The 17482-nt window shown below is 36.2% G+C and overlaps 1 long non-coding RNA gene across 1 annotated transcript; it reads right to left on the bottom strand.

Moving 5' to 3' along the window:
• Positions 1 to 2849: 2849 nt before the first annotated feature.
• LOC143442985 (uncharacterized) lies at positions 2850 to 11509 on the bottom strand. The gene is made up of 3 exons (XR_013111615.1): positions 11365 to 11509; positions 3396 to 3709; positions 2850 to 2944 (listed from the first exon to the last, which is right to left on the bottom strand). It is a non-coding gene; the product is annotated as an uncharacterized LOC143442985 (long non-coding RNA).
• Positions 11510 to 17482: the final 5973 nt, after the last annotated feature.

The raw sequence follows: 17482 nt of genomic DNA, 5'->3' as shown, positions 1-17482 counted from the left end.
AAAACCATTAATCTTAATATCACCTTTCATTTTGGTAAGAACTCTTTACATTGAAGGATAGTAATTTTTGTGGTCAAAACCCCCTATTGCTAAAATGGTTCTCTAAGGACATTTTAGGTAAAATATGTCAATGAAAAGGAAAAGAAAAAGGACTAATATAGGAATTCATTTATATGATTCCACAATTTCACACTTCTCTCAGAGTTGATGTGTGCAGGGAGTGTAGATGACTTGGTCTGTAATTAAACATAAAGGTTCTTACAGCTACCTATTCATATACTTTATGATATCCTTGGGGATCATTTAACTGACTAATTTGCACAGCATAGACAACAAATTGAGGGTCCAGACTCCTCTCCTTTTATAACTCTGTAAACATAATCTCAAATTGATTCGTTGTTAATACATAAGAACGTAATGAAAAATTAATTAGATTGGCTACAACCCTGGAGTGTGCATTTTATTGCTTTTCTGTTTTAGCTATTTGATCCCTTTTCTTTTGATTTATCAATAAAGTAGCCCATGTGGAAAAATAATAGAAGAAAGGTAAGAGCAAGCACCACCCAAGTCCAAAGCATAAATCTGAGCAGTCTCTGCACAGTGCAAGATTTAGAGCAGATCCCTAGGCATTAACTTCAATATCAACAATACATTCAGATAAAATCAATTTTTCTCACTTGTTAAACTTACAATTGTTTTCTTCTATGTTCATTAGAAGAATCTTTGCAAGGGAAATAATTTCTTTATTATGTTTATTTCTCCATTTCACCTATAACTAAATTTTCATTGAAGACCTGACTAGGAAGCAATTATAGTAATAGATAACTAGAACCTGAAGGATATGTGTGATGCTCCCCAAGTGTGTTTATGGATCATGACGTTTGGGAGCTTTGGAGGCTAATGACAGCACACAGCAACTTTGACCCTCATTGCTGGGTTCAGCAATTAAACTTAGAATTTCAATAATTACCATTAGCTCAGGATGCTAACAGAAGTGTACATTTTTATCAAACTAAAATATGCTCCCACAGGGCTGATATAATTTATTTAATGTAATCTAGTCAATATGAAAACAGATTTCAAATAGAATTATATTATGCTTAAGATTTTAAATATTATGCTTAATTCTTATGCATAAAATTAGGTCTGTAGAATAAAAATATATGCATATAAAATATAAAGTAAAGATAAACATTATATATATATATATATATATATATATATATATATATATATATGCAAAATACTTGGTAAATACTTATTTAACTTTCCGGAAGTTCTATTTAAAATTCATAAAATATTATATAACATTTTTGATTCATTAGCATTTTATAAAAATTCAATATATCAGGAAATATATAATACTAATAAGTTTACCTAAAGTTCAAAATAAATAAAAATACAGTATTTATCAAGTTGAAACTGTTAACTAATTATTAGAAGCACAGATTACAATATTTTTTCTTAATTGAACTAGATCCTCAGATTAAAGTTCAAAATAAACATTTGGTAAAATATTATTTATTGACCTCAAATTTTCCAATAGCCCAATCTTTGTAATCTGTGAATTATAAACACAGTAAATCTGAGGATTTTGCAATGGACAGGTTTTCCTGTACTTGACTGTCTAGAAATAATTCCATGTCTGTTAAGTGTGAAAGATGGTCAAGCAAAATGGCCTCCTGGATTAAAAAAACATCCTCTCACACTTGTCCTTGGCATCCTCTTAGTTTAGTGAGAGTACTGATTTCTGCAGTTCTTCCCTGACTTCTACAAGCCCTCTACAGCATGCCTGACCCTACCAGGATAGATAAAATGTAATAAAAAGAAAAAAATTACAAATAAAAGAGATAAGCAGAAAGCTATTGAGAAATGCTGAAATGAAAGACAACACAAGACCCTCAATACCTCACTCCAGCTTTGAAGAGGTAGAAAATAGCCCTCCAAGAATAAACACACTCCAGACTCTACAAATCGCTCCTAGATTGTACTCAACAAGGGAAATGAGGCCGTTTCCTGCCACTTCAAAGAACTGAACTATCAGCAGCCTGGGTACACAAATAATTAGACTTTCCCAGAGAGTTTTCATGAATGAACTTGCCTTGGTGGCAAACTTGTTTTAGACCATTATATCCCATGGTAGGTGTCTTACATAATATTAAGATACCAATCTTCTATAACCTTTGTTTACTAACTTCAGGGTCATTTGCTATAACACCAGTCAAAAGTTACTTTAAAATCCTGTACATAATGTGAAAAAAAATTCAGGGTGTTAGAAGCATATGACAGAAGAGTGTATTTTTTTTTTTTTTTTTTGGTGCAAGTTATCGCTTTAATGTGTGGGTTAGTTGAAGCCTGGTGAGTAGATTTCATCCAAATTCTTATGGGCAATGATATCAATATGCCGTACGCTAAGCTTTGATATTTTCTCGTATGTTAAATGCCTCTCCTTGTCAGAATGCTACCACCTTAGCAGTTAAAAAAATCCAATAAAAGTAATTATTTTTACTTGAGCATTTCTAATACATTACATGGTGATTGCGAAATTCACTTCAGAAAATAAGTATTTAAACTTATTTGAGAATGTAGCCTATTGTACAGAATTTCCATTGTTCCTAAAATCTTCAAATGGTAGTATAAAAAAATGGTTAATTGTCACAAAAATTGCCTAAAGCTTTCAGCTTCTTTGATTAGACACATTGCTATTTAATCTTTTGACTCTAAGGTCTATTCCTTTTGGAAACCTGTGAGAGATTGTCCAAGTCACCTCTTCTGATAATGTTTAAACAACTGAAAGTGGAAACCAGAGGACTGAAGACAGATGGTCATGTGGATACAATTTACAGGACAAGGTTAATGTTTATTGTTAGAAATCCCTTGATTACAGAGCTATGAGCTTACAGTTCAGCAGAGAAGCCTTCTTCATAGGCAAGCATATTCAAGACTAGAGAAAACAAACATTTTAAATTATTTTTAGAAAACTTTTAGAAATGTGTGAACATTTACCCTCACTAGTCTCTCGAAATTGAGGAAGGCCAAAGGCATTTTGAGTTCCTTCTCACATTTGTTGGCATTCCAAATGTCTTCTTCTTGTTGTTTTTTATTATTAATTATTTTATTTATTTACATTTCAAATGTTTCAAAAGACCCCCTTCCTGGTCTCCCTTCCTCAAATCCCACCCCATCCTCACACTTCTTTGCCTTTAAGAGGGTGCTCCCCCAACCACCTACTCATTTCTGCCTTATACCTCTAACATCCCCCTTCTCTGGGGCAACAGGACTCCACATTACCAAGCACCTCCCCTCCCATTGATCCCAGATAAGGCAATCCTCTGCTACATGTGTAGCAGGAGCCATGGAACCATCCATGTATATTCTGGTTGGTGGTTTACTACCTGGGAGCTCTGGGTGGTCAGGTTAGTTGATACTTGATATTGTTGTTCTTCCTATGGGTGGAAATCCCCTTCACCTTCTCCAGTCCTTCACCTAGCTCTTCCATTGGCATCTCCAGGCTCAGTCTGATGGTTGGCTGTATCTGCTCTCTCTTAGGTGCTGGCAGAGCCTCTCAGAAGGCATCCTGTCTGCAAGCACTTCTTGGCATCAGCAATAGTTTCGGGGTTTGGTGTCTGTGGATGGGATGGATCCCATTATGGGGTGGACTCTGGAAGGTCTGTTCTTCAGTCTCTGCTCCATTTTTGTGCCTGCATTTCTTTTAGACAGGAACAATTCTGGGTTAAAAATTTTGAGATCAGTAGATAACCACATCCCTCAACTGGGAGCCGTTTCTATCCACTGGAGGTGGTCTCTTCAGGTTTTTGGCCAATGTCATCTCCATTGAGTCCTGGGAGCCTTTTGCATCCCTGGTGTCTGGGACTTTCTAGTGGTCTCCCCCTCCCGCCACTGCTAAATATTTCTATTCATTCTACTGGCCCTCTGGACTTCTATCCTGTTCCTTTCCATAACAGATCCTGCCTCTAATTTTTTCATCACCTTCCCTTCTCCCACTCAGGTTCTTCCCTGCCTCTGCCTCCCATAATTATTTTGTTTCCCCTTCTAAGAGGGACTGAAGCTTTCCATACTTTGGCCTTCCTTCTTGTTAAGCTTCATATGGTCTGCTAGTTGTATTGTGGATATTCAGAGCTTTTGTGTTAATATCCATTTATCAGAGAGGACATGCCATGTACTTTGGTCTGGGTTACCTCACAGAGAATATTTTCTAGTTCCATCCATTTATCTGCAAAATTTATAAAGTCGTCATTTTTAATAACTGAGAAGTATCGCATTATATAAATGTACCATGTTTTCTGTATTTATTCTTCTGTTGAGGGACATCTGGGTTGTTTCCAGTTTCCGGCTATTGTAAATAAGACTATTATGAACATAGTGGTGCATGTGTTCTTGTGAGATGGTGGAACATCTTTTGAGTATATGCCCAGAAAGTTTTGAGTATATGTCCAGAAATGGTGTAGCTTCAGGTAGAACTATTTCCAGTTTTCAGATAAACCACCAGATTGATTTCCAAAGTGTTTTTACCAGCTTGCAATCCTACCCAGCAATGGGGAAGTGTCCCTGTCTCGAAAAAACCAAAAAAATAAAAAAATAAAAAATAAAAGAAACCTGAAGTTCTTGTCATACAGGTCTTTTACTTGCTTGGTTAGAGTTACACAAGGATATTTTATATTAGTTGCAATTATTATGAATGGTATTGTTTCCCTAGTTTCTTTTTCAGCCAATTTATCATTTGTGTAGTGGAAAACTAATCATTTGCTTGAGTTAATATTATATCCAGCTTCTTTGCTAAAGTTTGTCAAGAGTAGGAGTTCTCTGGTAGAATTTCTTGGGTTGCTTATGTATACTATCATATCATCCACAAATAGCGATAGTTTTGTTGATTGTTTATATAGTTCTTTTAGTTTCTAATTGGTTAATTTCAGCCATGAGTTTAACTATTTCCTGCCATTTAATCCTCTTGAGTTTTTGCTTCTTTTTCCTCTGAAATTTTTAGATGTGCTGTAAAGTTGCTAGTGTTGGATCTCTCCAATTTCTTTATGAAGGCACTTAGTGCAGTAAATTATCCTCTTAGCACTGCTTTTATTGTGCCCCATAAGTTTAGGTATGCTTAGCCTTCCTTTTTGTTAAATTTTACATAGTCTTTATTTTCTTAATTTACTTCTTCCCTGACCAAGTTTTCATTGAGTAGAGTTGTTAAGGTTCCATGAGTAGGAGCAGACTTTCTGTTTTTGCAGTTATTGAAGACCCGCCTTAGTCTGTGGTGATCTGGGAGAATACATGAGATTATTTCAATTTTCTTGTATACATTGAGGTTTGTTTTGTGTCTGAGTATATGGTTGACTTTTGAGAAGGTACCATGAGGTGATAAGAGGAAAGTATATTCTTTTATTTTATGGTGAAATGTTCTGTAGATATCTATTAAATCCATTTGGTTCATAACTTGTATTAGTTTCACTTTGTCACTGTTTAGTTTCTGTTTTCATGATAGGTCCATTGGTGAGAGTGAGGTATTGAAGCCTTTCATTATTATTGTGTAAGTTTAATAAGTGTTTAGAGATTTGTAACATTTCTTTTACAAATGTGGGTACCATTGCATATAGATGTTCATAATTGAGAGTTCATCTTGGTGGATTTTTCCTTTGATGTATATGAAGTGTCCTTCCTCAACTCTTTTGATAATTTTTTGATGAAAGTCTATTTTATTGGATATTAGAATGCTTACTCCAGCTTGTTTCTTGGGACTATTTGCTTGGAAAATGTTTTCCAGCCTTTTATTTTGAGGTAGTGTCTATCTTTGTCACTGAGGTGTGTTTCCTGTATGCAGCAAATGCTGGGTCCTCTTTAAGAATCCAATTAGTCTATGTCTTCTTATTGGGTAATTGAGTCCATTGATGTTGAGAGATATTAAAGACCAATGATTATTGATTCCTGTTACTTTTGGTCATTAGAGGTAGGATTATGTTTGTGTGGTTCTCTTATTTTGTCGTGAGATGATTAATTTCCTGGTTTTCTTAGGTGTAGTTTCTCTCCTTTTGTTGGAGTTTTTCTTCTATTATTCTCTGTAGGGATGAATTAATGAAAAGATATTGTTTAAATTTGGTTTTGTCAAAAGATATCTTGGTTTCTCCATCTAAGTATATTGAGAGTTTTGATGGATATATTAACCTCAGCTGAGATTTGTGTTATCTTAGAGCCTGCATGACATCTGTCTAAGATCTTATGTTATTCTGATAGGTCTGCCTTTATATATTACTTGGTCATTTTTTCTTTGTTGGTTTTAGTATTTTTTTTTGTTCTGTCTATTTAGAGTTTTGATTATTATGTGACTCGAGGAATTTCTGTTCTGGTCAATATATTTGGTGTTCTGTAGGCTTCTTGTATGTTTTTGGCAAGCTCTTTCTTTAGGTCTGGAGTTGCAGTCAGGAAGTAAGATGTGACTCAGGCAGGGCAAATCAGCTCTGTGTCTGATGGGTTCCACAGAGGTCCCAGTTAGGCCAGGTATTGGAGGAGTGTGCAGCCTCACCAGTGAGCCTGGCTATGACAGACATCCTGGGAGTCAGGCTGTCTCTGGGTGTGGGAGGGAGTCTGGAACACTAGATCTGCCCCGGACAGAATTGCAAACCAGAAGGATGATGTGTCTCTGTGAGCCTGGTTATGACAGACCTCCCCTGAGTCAGGCTGTCTCTGGGTGTAGGATGGCTTCAAGTGTCTTTATTGAGTATTATTAATATTAGATGTTCTCATATCCATGTCAAAAATTCAACCTTATATAAACTTAATTTAAACCCCAATATAAAACATTTATGATCGTCTTATAAAGGAATTATTGGATTATTAATCATGTCTTTGTTACAACTACTCATCACTCAGGTGGCGTTCTACTTTTAAATAGTTCTCATATCAGGAGTAGAGTGATATACTTCAGAGGCTAAAAGTCTACATTGTTCTTTCAGGTGACTCATGTTTCATTGTGAGTACCCACATGGTAGATTGCAATTTCCTATAAGTCTATCTCTAGGGGCATAAAAATTATGTTTCAGATTCAGAGCGTGCCTTTATCACCATTAATAGATATTTAATGCTTTCTTTTCGTATATAGTCTAACACTCTTTCACCTACCAAGTAAAATGTTTTGAATGTATTATAGATCTCTTCCTAACTCCACAAACCTAAATCTAAAAATAAATGAATAAATAAATAAATAATCAATGGACAATATTACAAATGCATAGTAGAGTTTATCTTATTTTCTGTAACCTGTCTACCTTCCATTGCAATGACCAGTGTATTTGGTGTTAAATGCATCTTCTTAATTATCTTTTTGTTCTGTGACTAAATTCTTGTAATCCGTTATTCTTTGAAATACATTATTGGGAAAACCTTAGCCTACATACCTGGGACCTCAATACTATTACCTGGCAATTTATAACATATCTCCTCCTATTATTTTGCAAATGATAGCTGTGCTTCAAGTCAAAACTTCCTAGAATTGTGAAATGAATTTTAGTAAGTGAAGAGGGTTAGAAAACACTCTGGAAGGAAAGAAGGCATGAGCATATGCCAATTTTTGCTCAGAGAAGTCAATTTAAAGATCTAGAGGTCTGAGCAAACATTATTCATTTAGATAGAGTTGGTTAATTGCTTTAGCATGGGAATCAAGTGTAGTGAAATAGTTTCAAATCATAAAATAGCGCCTGACTCAACAGGTAGTGACTTTTCTGGCAGGTGGTATGCCAACTTAACAGAAGCTAAAGTGATCTTGGAAGAGGAAAACTCATTAGTGAAATACTGCCACCAGATTTTGCATGGACAAGAGTCTTATAGGAGAATTCTTATGCTGAAGAAGACACATGGGAGGATGCTTTGCTGAGAACAGACATGTGGTATTTTTTGAAAGCCTGGAAAAGGGTCATGTAATTTGCTAGTGCAGTAGCCTGAGAGAACACGTGATGTTTAGAAAGGATATAAATAGAACACAGCAGACTGTGGATGACACTGTGTGGTATTGGTTTGGTTTGTCACTCTTTGCTGGTCATCATTTTGTGACTTTGTAGAAAGATACACACCAAAGTACTTTTTGAGTGTTCCCATGGTTTGCTGCCACTTCAGCAGACTCAGGCCAATTGTCAGAGCCTCGTGATTTCTTCTGGATTGAACTGTATCCGCTGATTCATGAATGGTGTTTGTGAATGGATTGGGATACCAGTGCTGATTTGTATGAACTGAACTGCTGATATCCTGACAACACAGATTAGATTCACCCTAAAGAACTATTTCTAAATAGGTCTACATTCTTCTCTGCCCTACTAACCTTTCTTTCTACTACCTCTGGTGTGTAGTGGGCTAGAAGGGAGGTTAAAGCATTTAGGCACCCTTATTAAACTAGGTTTTGAAAAATATAAGCTTATATGCAAGAGCCCAGATTTCTGTGGGCTCTTTGTCCTGGATGCTGCAAGCTTGAGGATTACTTGGAAAGCACTGCATTTCTCCCCATGGTCTCTGTTCCAGTTCCTGGAATGTTAATCTGGAAAGATGAAATAGGTGAATTCTTATCATTGAATTTTGTCTTGATCTTGATCACAGAAATAAAAATTATAACTAAGACACCTGTTTTGGCTTAATTGGATTTCTGTTTCTTGAAGAATTCTGTGGCTGTGGTACTGGTAAACTAATCAGAAAAAGGAAAAAGAAATGGGCATATGTCGCAGTGATCAACATATAAAACTTTCATGTTTTTCACTAAGGGGGTTTCTTGTGGAGATTTAAAAAACTAGAAAGGTTTTGAATGCTTTGGCAAAGAAAGATTGTGATTGAGCAGAACCTTGACCCCTAATGTGAAATATGTGTAGTTCATTGATAATATCTCTGTTTAAAATTTCTCAGTAAATGTGTGTAATAGTTGCTTAAGATAAAAAAAATAGTGAGAATTTTGGTTTCTTTAAAAAAAAATAGCTGTCATGTGAATATGTTTAACAAAACAAGAGATTAACTTGTATGTCCATCTCAGAGCTGCACTTATCCAATGACAGCCCTTGCCACAGACCTGCAAACCATAGGAAACCTAGATATTCTTTCTGAGAACGTACTGCCACCAGAAGTGGCTTGTTTCCTTTTCTGTCAAAACATACCATATTACTCAGTCACTGCATTGGACATTTTGAGATCTGACATTATTAGTGGCTTAATTGTAATTTCTTTTGTAAATGACTGAATTCACTACCATTAAAGAACCAAGCATTTTGGTAACTGAGACCTCTAGCTATAGTGTTTTCTATTGTATGTGCATAATACTCATGAGAGCCAATGTCAGTTGAGTTCCTTAGTCACACACTCATTGGCACTGCCTGTACCTTTAACAGTCTAATAACACTTTTGCACTTGATATTCTCATTCTCAAACATCAAGTTCTCTATCAACACTTGTTTGGCACCAGGGTCTGATATGGCTTTGTTTATAGCTAAAAACAATCTTTGCAAGAAATCTATAAAAATTTCCCCAGAATCTTGTACAATCTTAGTGAATGAAGTGGGACTTCCTCAGGATCTTCACATTTGTCCCAAGGTCTTAAAACTGCCAAGGAACATTGTAGTATAACAGTGTCAACAAATAGAAACCGTTCATGTAGGCCAGAATATCATCTTTTATCAAGCAATTGATTTTTAATAATGTTCATTCCCTTGTTCTATTTTGTTTTCTCATTTGTTCTATTCTCATCTTCCATTTTCCTCCATGGTAATCCTCGTAACTCTGAACTGCCTCTGGTACAACAGTTACGAAACATTTCTGGTCTTGGGGAATAACTCTATTTTGGAAAGCCCAGTCACTTAATATATGTTTAACATAAGGGGAATGCATTCCATAGGAAAATACAGTCTGTTTAAAATGCCCCAGACCTATCTAATCTATAGGATGCCACATTATTTCATCATAATTATGACCTGCATCAGTGGCAAATATGTGTGATACAATCACTGACAAAACTTAATGGTGATGTTTTAATCTCAGGACCCTTCTCTGGCTGCAGAGTTGGCTCAAGATTAACACTTTCTCTCAAAACAGGCTGTTTCAACTTTTCCTGCATCTCCTCCTCCTCCTCCTCCTCCTCCTCCTCCTCCTCCTCCTCCTCCTCCTCCTCCTCCTCCTCCTCCTCCTCCTTCTCCTCCTCCTCCTCCTAACCCTCATCCTCCTGGCTATCCATTTGCCTTCTCACTTGGCTTATGTGTTTCCCGATTGTAAAGGTTTCTAGCATTCATATTCATTATTTTGCTTCTGTCCTCATTTGTGTTAACATATGGGGTAGAGAAGCACATGCTTACATGATTTATTTATACAATAGTTTTATTTTGACTGACTAGTACCAGATTTAAAATACCTTGATGAAGACCTATAAATCTATGTCTAAAATTTACAACTTCTCCTTTTTTTAAAAAAAAGGCACAAATCTACTCAAGAGTGCTTATTAGTGAATTTTTACTCTAGTTCAAACTTTTGACAAGGAACAGAAATTGGAATGCTTCTCCTAACTACAAACTAAACTCAACAAAATAACAATACACAACTCACAAGCATCAGTAAGGCAAACATCAGCCTTCAAATATGTATGTTCTATGGGAAGCGCAGGTGCATGTGTACATGTATGTTCTATGGGAAACGCAGGTGCATGTGTACATGTATGTTCTATGGGAAGCACAGGTGTGTGTGTACATGTATGTTCTATGGGAAATGTAGGTGCATGAGTACATGTATGTTTATGGTATATTTCTTTGTATGCCTGTAGTAGCGTGTTGCTTTACAGAGCCAGAGATTGATTTTAGGTTTCTTCCACTATTATATCCACCTTATACTGAGAGATATTCCATCTTATTGGACCTGAAGTTTGCTCTTCCACACAGCTAGCTGGCCTTAAAATCCCATGGTCCTCCTGTTTCTGCTACCAGCTCTGGAGTTACAGATGTATAACCCATATCCAGATTTTTAGGAGAGAGTTTAAGATAATAGATTTTGCATAAGGGAATTAAGAATATCTTATAAGAAAATTTGTATTGCTGGATAAATATTAAATTCAAAATAATTAAACATTTTAAATTATTTAATTTCTTCTTGGTACTGTTAGCAATCATTTGCAACATTTATAAGTAGTTTGATTTTTACCTATTTCCAATGTACCTAAAATTTTGGTATCGAATTAATAGTATCTTTTCATTTGGTAAGCCTGGAAGGATACTTTTGTTTCATAAAACAAAATATAACATAACAAAAAACCCAGGCATGTGACTAAGTTTTTTGTTTCAATCCCAATTTTAGGATATGGAGTTATTTTAGATTGTCCACAGCAACTAACTAGTGACTCACCTCATGCTCTGGTTGGGCTGTAATTTTGCCAGATGAAGATAGTTTACATTCTGAATTGTGGGAACTCTGGAGAGGGTTTAACAAGGTCAGAGCCCTGAGAGAGGTGGCAGCTGCTGTTTCCCCTGCTGTTGTCCCTCCTGCTACTAGTCTCTGCTACTGTTGATTCCTACTGCTCCTGGTTCCTGCGGCTGCATTTGCTGTTTTGCTGCTATTGCTGAATTGCTACTTTGCTGAACTGTTGATTGTAGATACCCTGACAGCAAAAATTGGACTCGACCATAGGAAATTGATGCCCCTAAAAACCAGACATAGTCTAAAGAGTTTTATACCCATTTCCCCTCTAACATTCTTTCCTGCCTATATAATATTAAGACGTTGGAAGGGACTGAGAAGGAGAAAGGTGCTAGGTAAAAGAAACCAATAAAATAACCCAAACCAACAATTATTAGTGACACCCAAAATAGGGCTCAAACTCCTGACTCCAAGATTAAGAGTCTTATGAATTACTGACTGAGAGAGCAGGGTAGAAGGCAAATCTTTGACCTGTTCTGGCACCAACAGCACTTTTGGTTTCAAGTTCCCACAGCCCCAGGGCAAAGTGAGGAGGAGGAGGAAGAGGAAGAGGAGGAGGCTATTCAGGAAAAGCCAAAACAGCCTGTTTTGAGAGAAAGAATTAATCTTTAATCAGCTGTGCAGCCAGAGGAGGGAATGCAAGAATGAAATTTACTTTATTCTGAAGTGTGGAAATACAGATTTAGTCGAAGTCGTGCATTTCCATGCACTTTGCATTCTATGTGGCCATATTTGTAGAAAATGGAGGATTTATTTGGAGGTATTTGACAGCCTTTCTAGTGATGTTTATGACTTACCATTGGCACTAAGCATGTCAGTATCAAGTTGAGTACTCATCTCTGGACAACTGGGAGAGCCTTTCTCTAAGTATCACTCACTTTAATTTAGTCTGATATTTCTCTGCAAAATATCTGAGAACATTTTACTCAGCTCCATGAAGGAAATTGTAAGTGGAATAATACAAGCATCATAATAAGGGCAGTTTTTTACCCCAATGCAATTGATTTCATCAGTCCATCTGCACACAAAGATTCTGTCTAACACTTGATTATGTGTAGAGTTTTATGATTCTCATTTTACTTTCAAGAAAACCAAGATTAAGAGAGTTAATTGCTCAGAGTACCACAACTAATAACTATGTCAGCATGATACATCTCAGATCTCTATTTTCTGAAGCACTTGCTTATTATACTATACTTAATGTAAAGCCTGGAAAGAAACCTAATTATAGTTTTCTTTTTTTCTATTGTTATTGCTGTTGCTTTGTGTTTTGTTGTTGTAGTGAGAGAATATTTATATTATGAAATAAGGTTTTACCTTCTAGAAGCTATAAAAATTATGACTGCTAATTGTCTGAACTCATGAACAAGAAAAAATATGAAGTCAAATTTTCCTTCTTGTTAAAGTATTTTTTGAAAGTAGATATAAAATACTCAATAAAAGAGTTGTGAAATGAATTCAAGATCATATCAGAAAGATTAGTCATCATTATCAAGCAAATTTTATTCCAGAATTCAGGAATGTTTCAACATACAAAAATCAGTAACTGCAGTTCACCATGGAAATAAACTGAAAGAACAAAGCCACATGATCTTTCATTCGATGCTGAAAAAAATCCTTGACAAAATCCAACTCCCCTTCATGTTAAAAAGTTTTGGAAAGATAAAGTTATACAAGGGACACACCTAAACATAATAATGGCAACTTAGAGAAAGCCTATAGCCAACATCAAATTAAATTGGGTGAAACTCAAAGGATTCCCACTAAAATCATAAACACGACAAGGCTGTTCACTCTCTCGGTATTGATTCAAAATCGTACTTGAAATTTTAGGTAGAGTAATGTGACAGTTGGAGTAGATCAAGGGAATTAAAAATTGTGAAGGATGAAGTTAAAGTATCATTATGTGCAGATGATATGATAGTATACATAAGTGTCTCAAAAAGTTTCACTAGGGAACTCTTACAGCTGGATAACACTTTTGGCAAAGTGGCTGCATACAGAATTCACACACAGACACACACACACACACACACACACACACACACACACACACACACAGCCTAGCTATACTATATACAAATGACAAACAGATTAAGAAAGAAATTAGGAAAATAAAACCTTTCAAAACAACCTCGAAGAATACAAACTATTTTGTTGCAAGTCTTACCAAGCAAGTGAATGATGTGTAATACAACAACTTCAAGTATTTGAAGAAAGAAACTAAAGGAGACATCAGAAAATGGAAAGATACCCCATGCTCATGGACGGTAGGAGTAACATTATAAAATCAGCCATCTTACCAAGAGCAATCTACAGATTAAACACAATGCATATCAAAATTCCAATAAAATTCTTTGTAGAGCTTGAAAGAGCAATTCTCAACTTCATATGGAAAAATTAAAATTCCGGGATAGCCAAAACAGTCCTGAACAATAAGAGAATTGCTAGAGGTATCTCTGAATTCAGGTTTACTATAGAGCTATAGTAATAACATCACATGGTATTGGTGTAAAATCAAATAGGTTGATCAATGGAATTGAATTGAACACCCATAGATAAATCTAAACACATATGGACACCTGATTTTTGATAAAGAAGACAGAAATACAAGCTGGAAAAAGACAACATCTTTAACAAATTCTGCTGGTCATATCAAATGTCTTCATGTAGAAGAATGCAAACATAGTCGTGCTTTTCACCCCTTACAAAACTCAAGTCAACGATCTCAACACAGAACCAGATACACTGAACCTGATAAAATAGAAAGTGGGGAATATTGGAATAATCTTGAACGTATTGGCACATTAAATGATTCTTAACAGAACACCCATAGCATAGGCACTAAAATCAGCAATAAATAAATGGCACCTAATGAAACTGGAAAGCTTCCATAGGGCAAAGAAGACCATGAATCAGACAAAGAGGCAGGTTAGGGAATGGGAAAATATTTTTTCCAACTCTACATCTGTTAGAGATCTATGCCCAAATAAATATAAAGAATTCAAAAGGGTAGATATCACAAAAACCAAATAATCCAATTAAAAATGGGGGACAGATCTAAAAGGAATTCTCAGTAGAGGAATTTTAAATAGCTGAGAAACACTTTAAAAATGTTCAACATCCTTAGTCATCAGGGAAATGAAAATAAAACCTACTTTTGAGAGTCTATCTTACTCTTGTCAGAATGGTTAAAATCAACAACACAAGTGAAAGCTCATGCTGGATAGGATGTGGAGCAAGGGGAACATGCTCCATTACTGGTGGGAGCAGATACTTGTACATGCATACATAGTGGCTACTATGGAAATCAATGTAATCGTTCCTCAAAAAAATTGGGAATTGATCTACCTCAAGACCCCATATACCCAATAACTCTCTATCTTACCAATGGCTTTATAAAAGACAGAAACTGGAAACAACTTTAATGGCCTTCAACCAAAAAAGACCTTAGATGAAATGCCCAATAGTAGGGAGAGGGAATTTATAGAGACCACTTCTAGCAGGAAGACAGCATCAAATGAGGGAGGGGGTTGGCATCCCACAGTCAAAACTCTGACCTATAATTGTTCCTGTCTGAAAGAACTGCAGGAATGGAAATGGAGAGGAACCTGAGGAAAAGAAGGTCCAGTGAGAGAGAGTGGATTACAGCAAAGGGGAGGTCCCAAGGCCTGACACTATTACTGAGGCTATGGAGCACTCACAAAAATGGACCTATCATGACTGCCCTCTCAAAGACCCAACAAGCAGCTGAAAGAGTCAGATGCAGATATTTGCATCTAATCAATGGAGAAGTTAATGACCCCTGTGGTTGAATTAGGGAACGTCTGGAAGGAGCTGGGGAGGAGAGTGACTCTGTAGGAGGACCAGCAGTCTCAATTAGCCTGAATCCCCGAGATCTCTCAAGCACTGGACCACCAACCAGACAGCATACACCAGCCGATATGAGGCCACCAACACACATACCCACATATACCGCAGAAGACTGCCAGGTCTGGATTCAGTCAGAGAAGATGTAACTAACCCCCAAGAGACTGGAGGCTTAGAGGTCTAGTTGGGTGGGTGTTGGATAGTGGGGACGACATTGTGGAGCCAGGGGGATGGGGAAGAGGAATGGGATGTGGAACTGTTCAAGGTGGACCTGGTGGACGGTGGGGTGGAATAAAATCTGAAGTTTAAAAAAAAGACAAAAGGCCGTGCAGTGGTGGCGCATGCCTTTAATCCCAGCACTTGGGAGGCAGAGGCAGGCGGATTTCTGAGTTCGAGGCCAGTCTGGTCTACAGAGTGAGTTCCAGGACAGCCAGGACTAAACCAAGAAACCCTGTCTCGAAAAAACAAAAACAAAAACAAAAAAAAAAAAAAAAAAAAAAAAAAAAAAAAACCAAACAAACAAAAGAAAGAAAAAAAAGAATGAAGAAAATGTAATACATTTACAGAATTAAAATATCACTCAGCTGTTAGGAAAAAAAATGACATGAAATTTGGAGTCAAATAGATACAATCATCCTGAGTGAGTTAATCTAGCCACAGAAAGATAAATACGGTATGTATTACTTATAAGTAGATAGTATCCATTGAGTGAATGATATTTAAGCTACTATACCCAGACCCAGAGAGTGTAGGTAAAGAGGAGAGATTAGATGGGAGGGACATGGAAAGATATTTGGAATTGGGGGGAACTAGAAGTGCAATAAGAAACTTAGTGTAATGGAAACTTCCTAGAATCAATGTGAGTGAACCTAGTATATACTAGAAATGCAGGATACTTACTTAGCTGAGCTGGCTATCTTTGGTAGCCAAGCAAGGCTTCCAATGATGAGACTGGGTTGCATTTGGTTAAGTTGTTGGTTAAGAGTGTCCTGTGGCGATCCCTAAACAATACAAACTGATGTTAGGGTAATAAGTCACTCTATGAAAACTGGAATGGGATTGCATTAAACCTGCAAATGGCTCTTGGTAAAGCTTTTGTTTTAACACCATTGATGCTAACAATCCAAGTTCATGATAGATTCCATTATTTAATGTATTTCCCTTCTCTTCAGAGGTTGAAAGTTTTCAATATAGAGGTCGTTAATCTCCTTGTTTAGGTTTATTCCCAGATACTTTATTTTTTTTCCGAGGCTATTGTGAATGGAGGTGTGTCCATGATATCTTTCTATGTGTGTCAGTGGCATATAGAGAAGGTATCACAAGATGATTCGGTATTCTGATATATTGGTGAAGAAGTAGATTGTTTCTAGAAACTTTCTAGTAGAATTAATTTTTAGTATTTCTTATGTACAACATCATATCATCTCTAAATGGAGATTGTTTGATTTCATCTTATTACATTTGTATTCCCTTAATTTTCTTCTCTTGACCTATTGCTCCAGTTTGTGTTTAGAGCCCAGTATGGAATGGGAAGAATAGATAGAAGTGTCTTGTTACTGATTTCAGTTTGATTGGGTCAAGCTTATGTCCAATATGTTATCTTTTCTCCAGCCATGTTATCTGCCAGCTTCTCATATACACCTTCTCCTGGCTAAGGTATGTTCCCTCTAGTCATAAATCTTTAGTGATTTTTATATGGAGGCATATGAAATTTTGTCAAATGCTTTTTTTAAAAAAAAATCTAATGAGATATGGTTTGTTACATTTATCAATTCATGTGTTGAATGACCCCTTCATCTCAGGAATAAAGCTAACAGCCACAGTCAATGACCTTCGGTTGTATGTCTGTATTTGTTTTGCTACTATTTTATTGAGAATTTTTGAATCTGTGTTTTTTTTAAGGGTATTTCTTATTCTCTTCCACCGCGATCTTCTCCTCTTCTCCTTTTCCTTATCTATTTTTCTGTTGTATCTTTACCTGGTTTTAGCATTAGCATTCTACTGGTTTCTTAAAAGCAGCTTGAGAGCTCTTTCTTTCTTTCTTTCTTTCTTTCTTTCTTTCTTTCTTTCTTTCTTTCTTGGCACATTAATGATTTAGAAATGAATTATTTAATCTCTAAGAATTTAAGTACTTACCAGAAATTTTTGTGTTGTCAATTTTAGTTTTATTGCATTA

This window comes from Arvicanthis niloticus, chromosome 7, assembly GCF_011762505.2.
Source record: "Arvicanthis niloticus isolate mArvNil1 chromosome 7, mArvNil1.pat.X, whole genome shotgun sequence".
Taxonomy (NCBI): Eukaryota; Metazoa; Chordata; class Mammalia; order Rodentia; family Muridae; genus Arvicanthis; species Arvicanthis niloticus.
The sequence above is the reverse complement of the archived record's forward strand: the minus strand, read 5'-3'. Positions and strand labels throughout refer to the sequence as shown.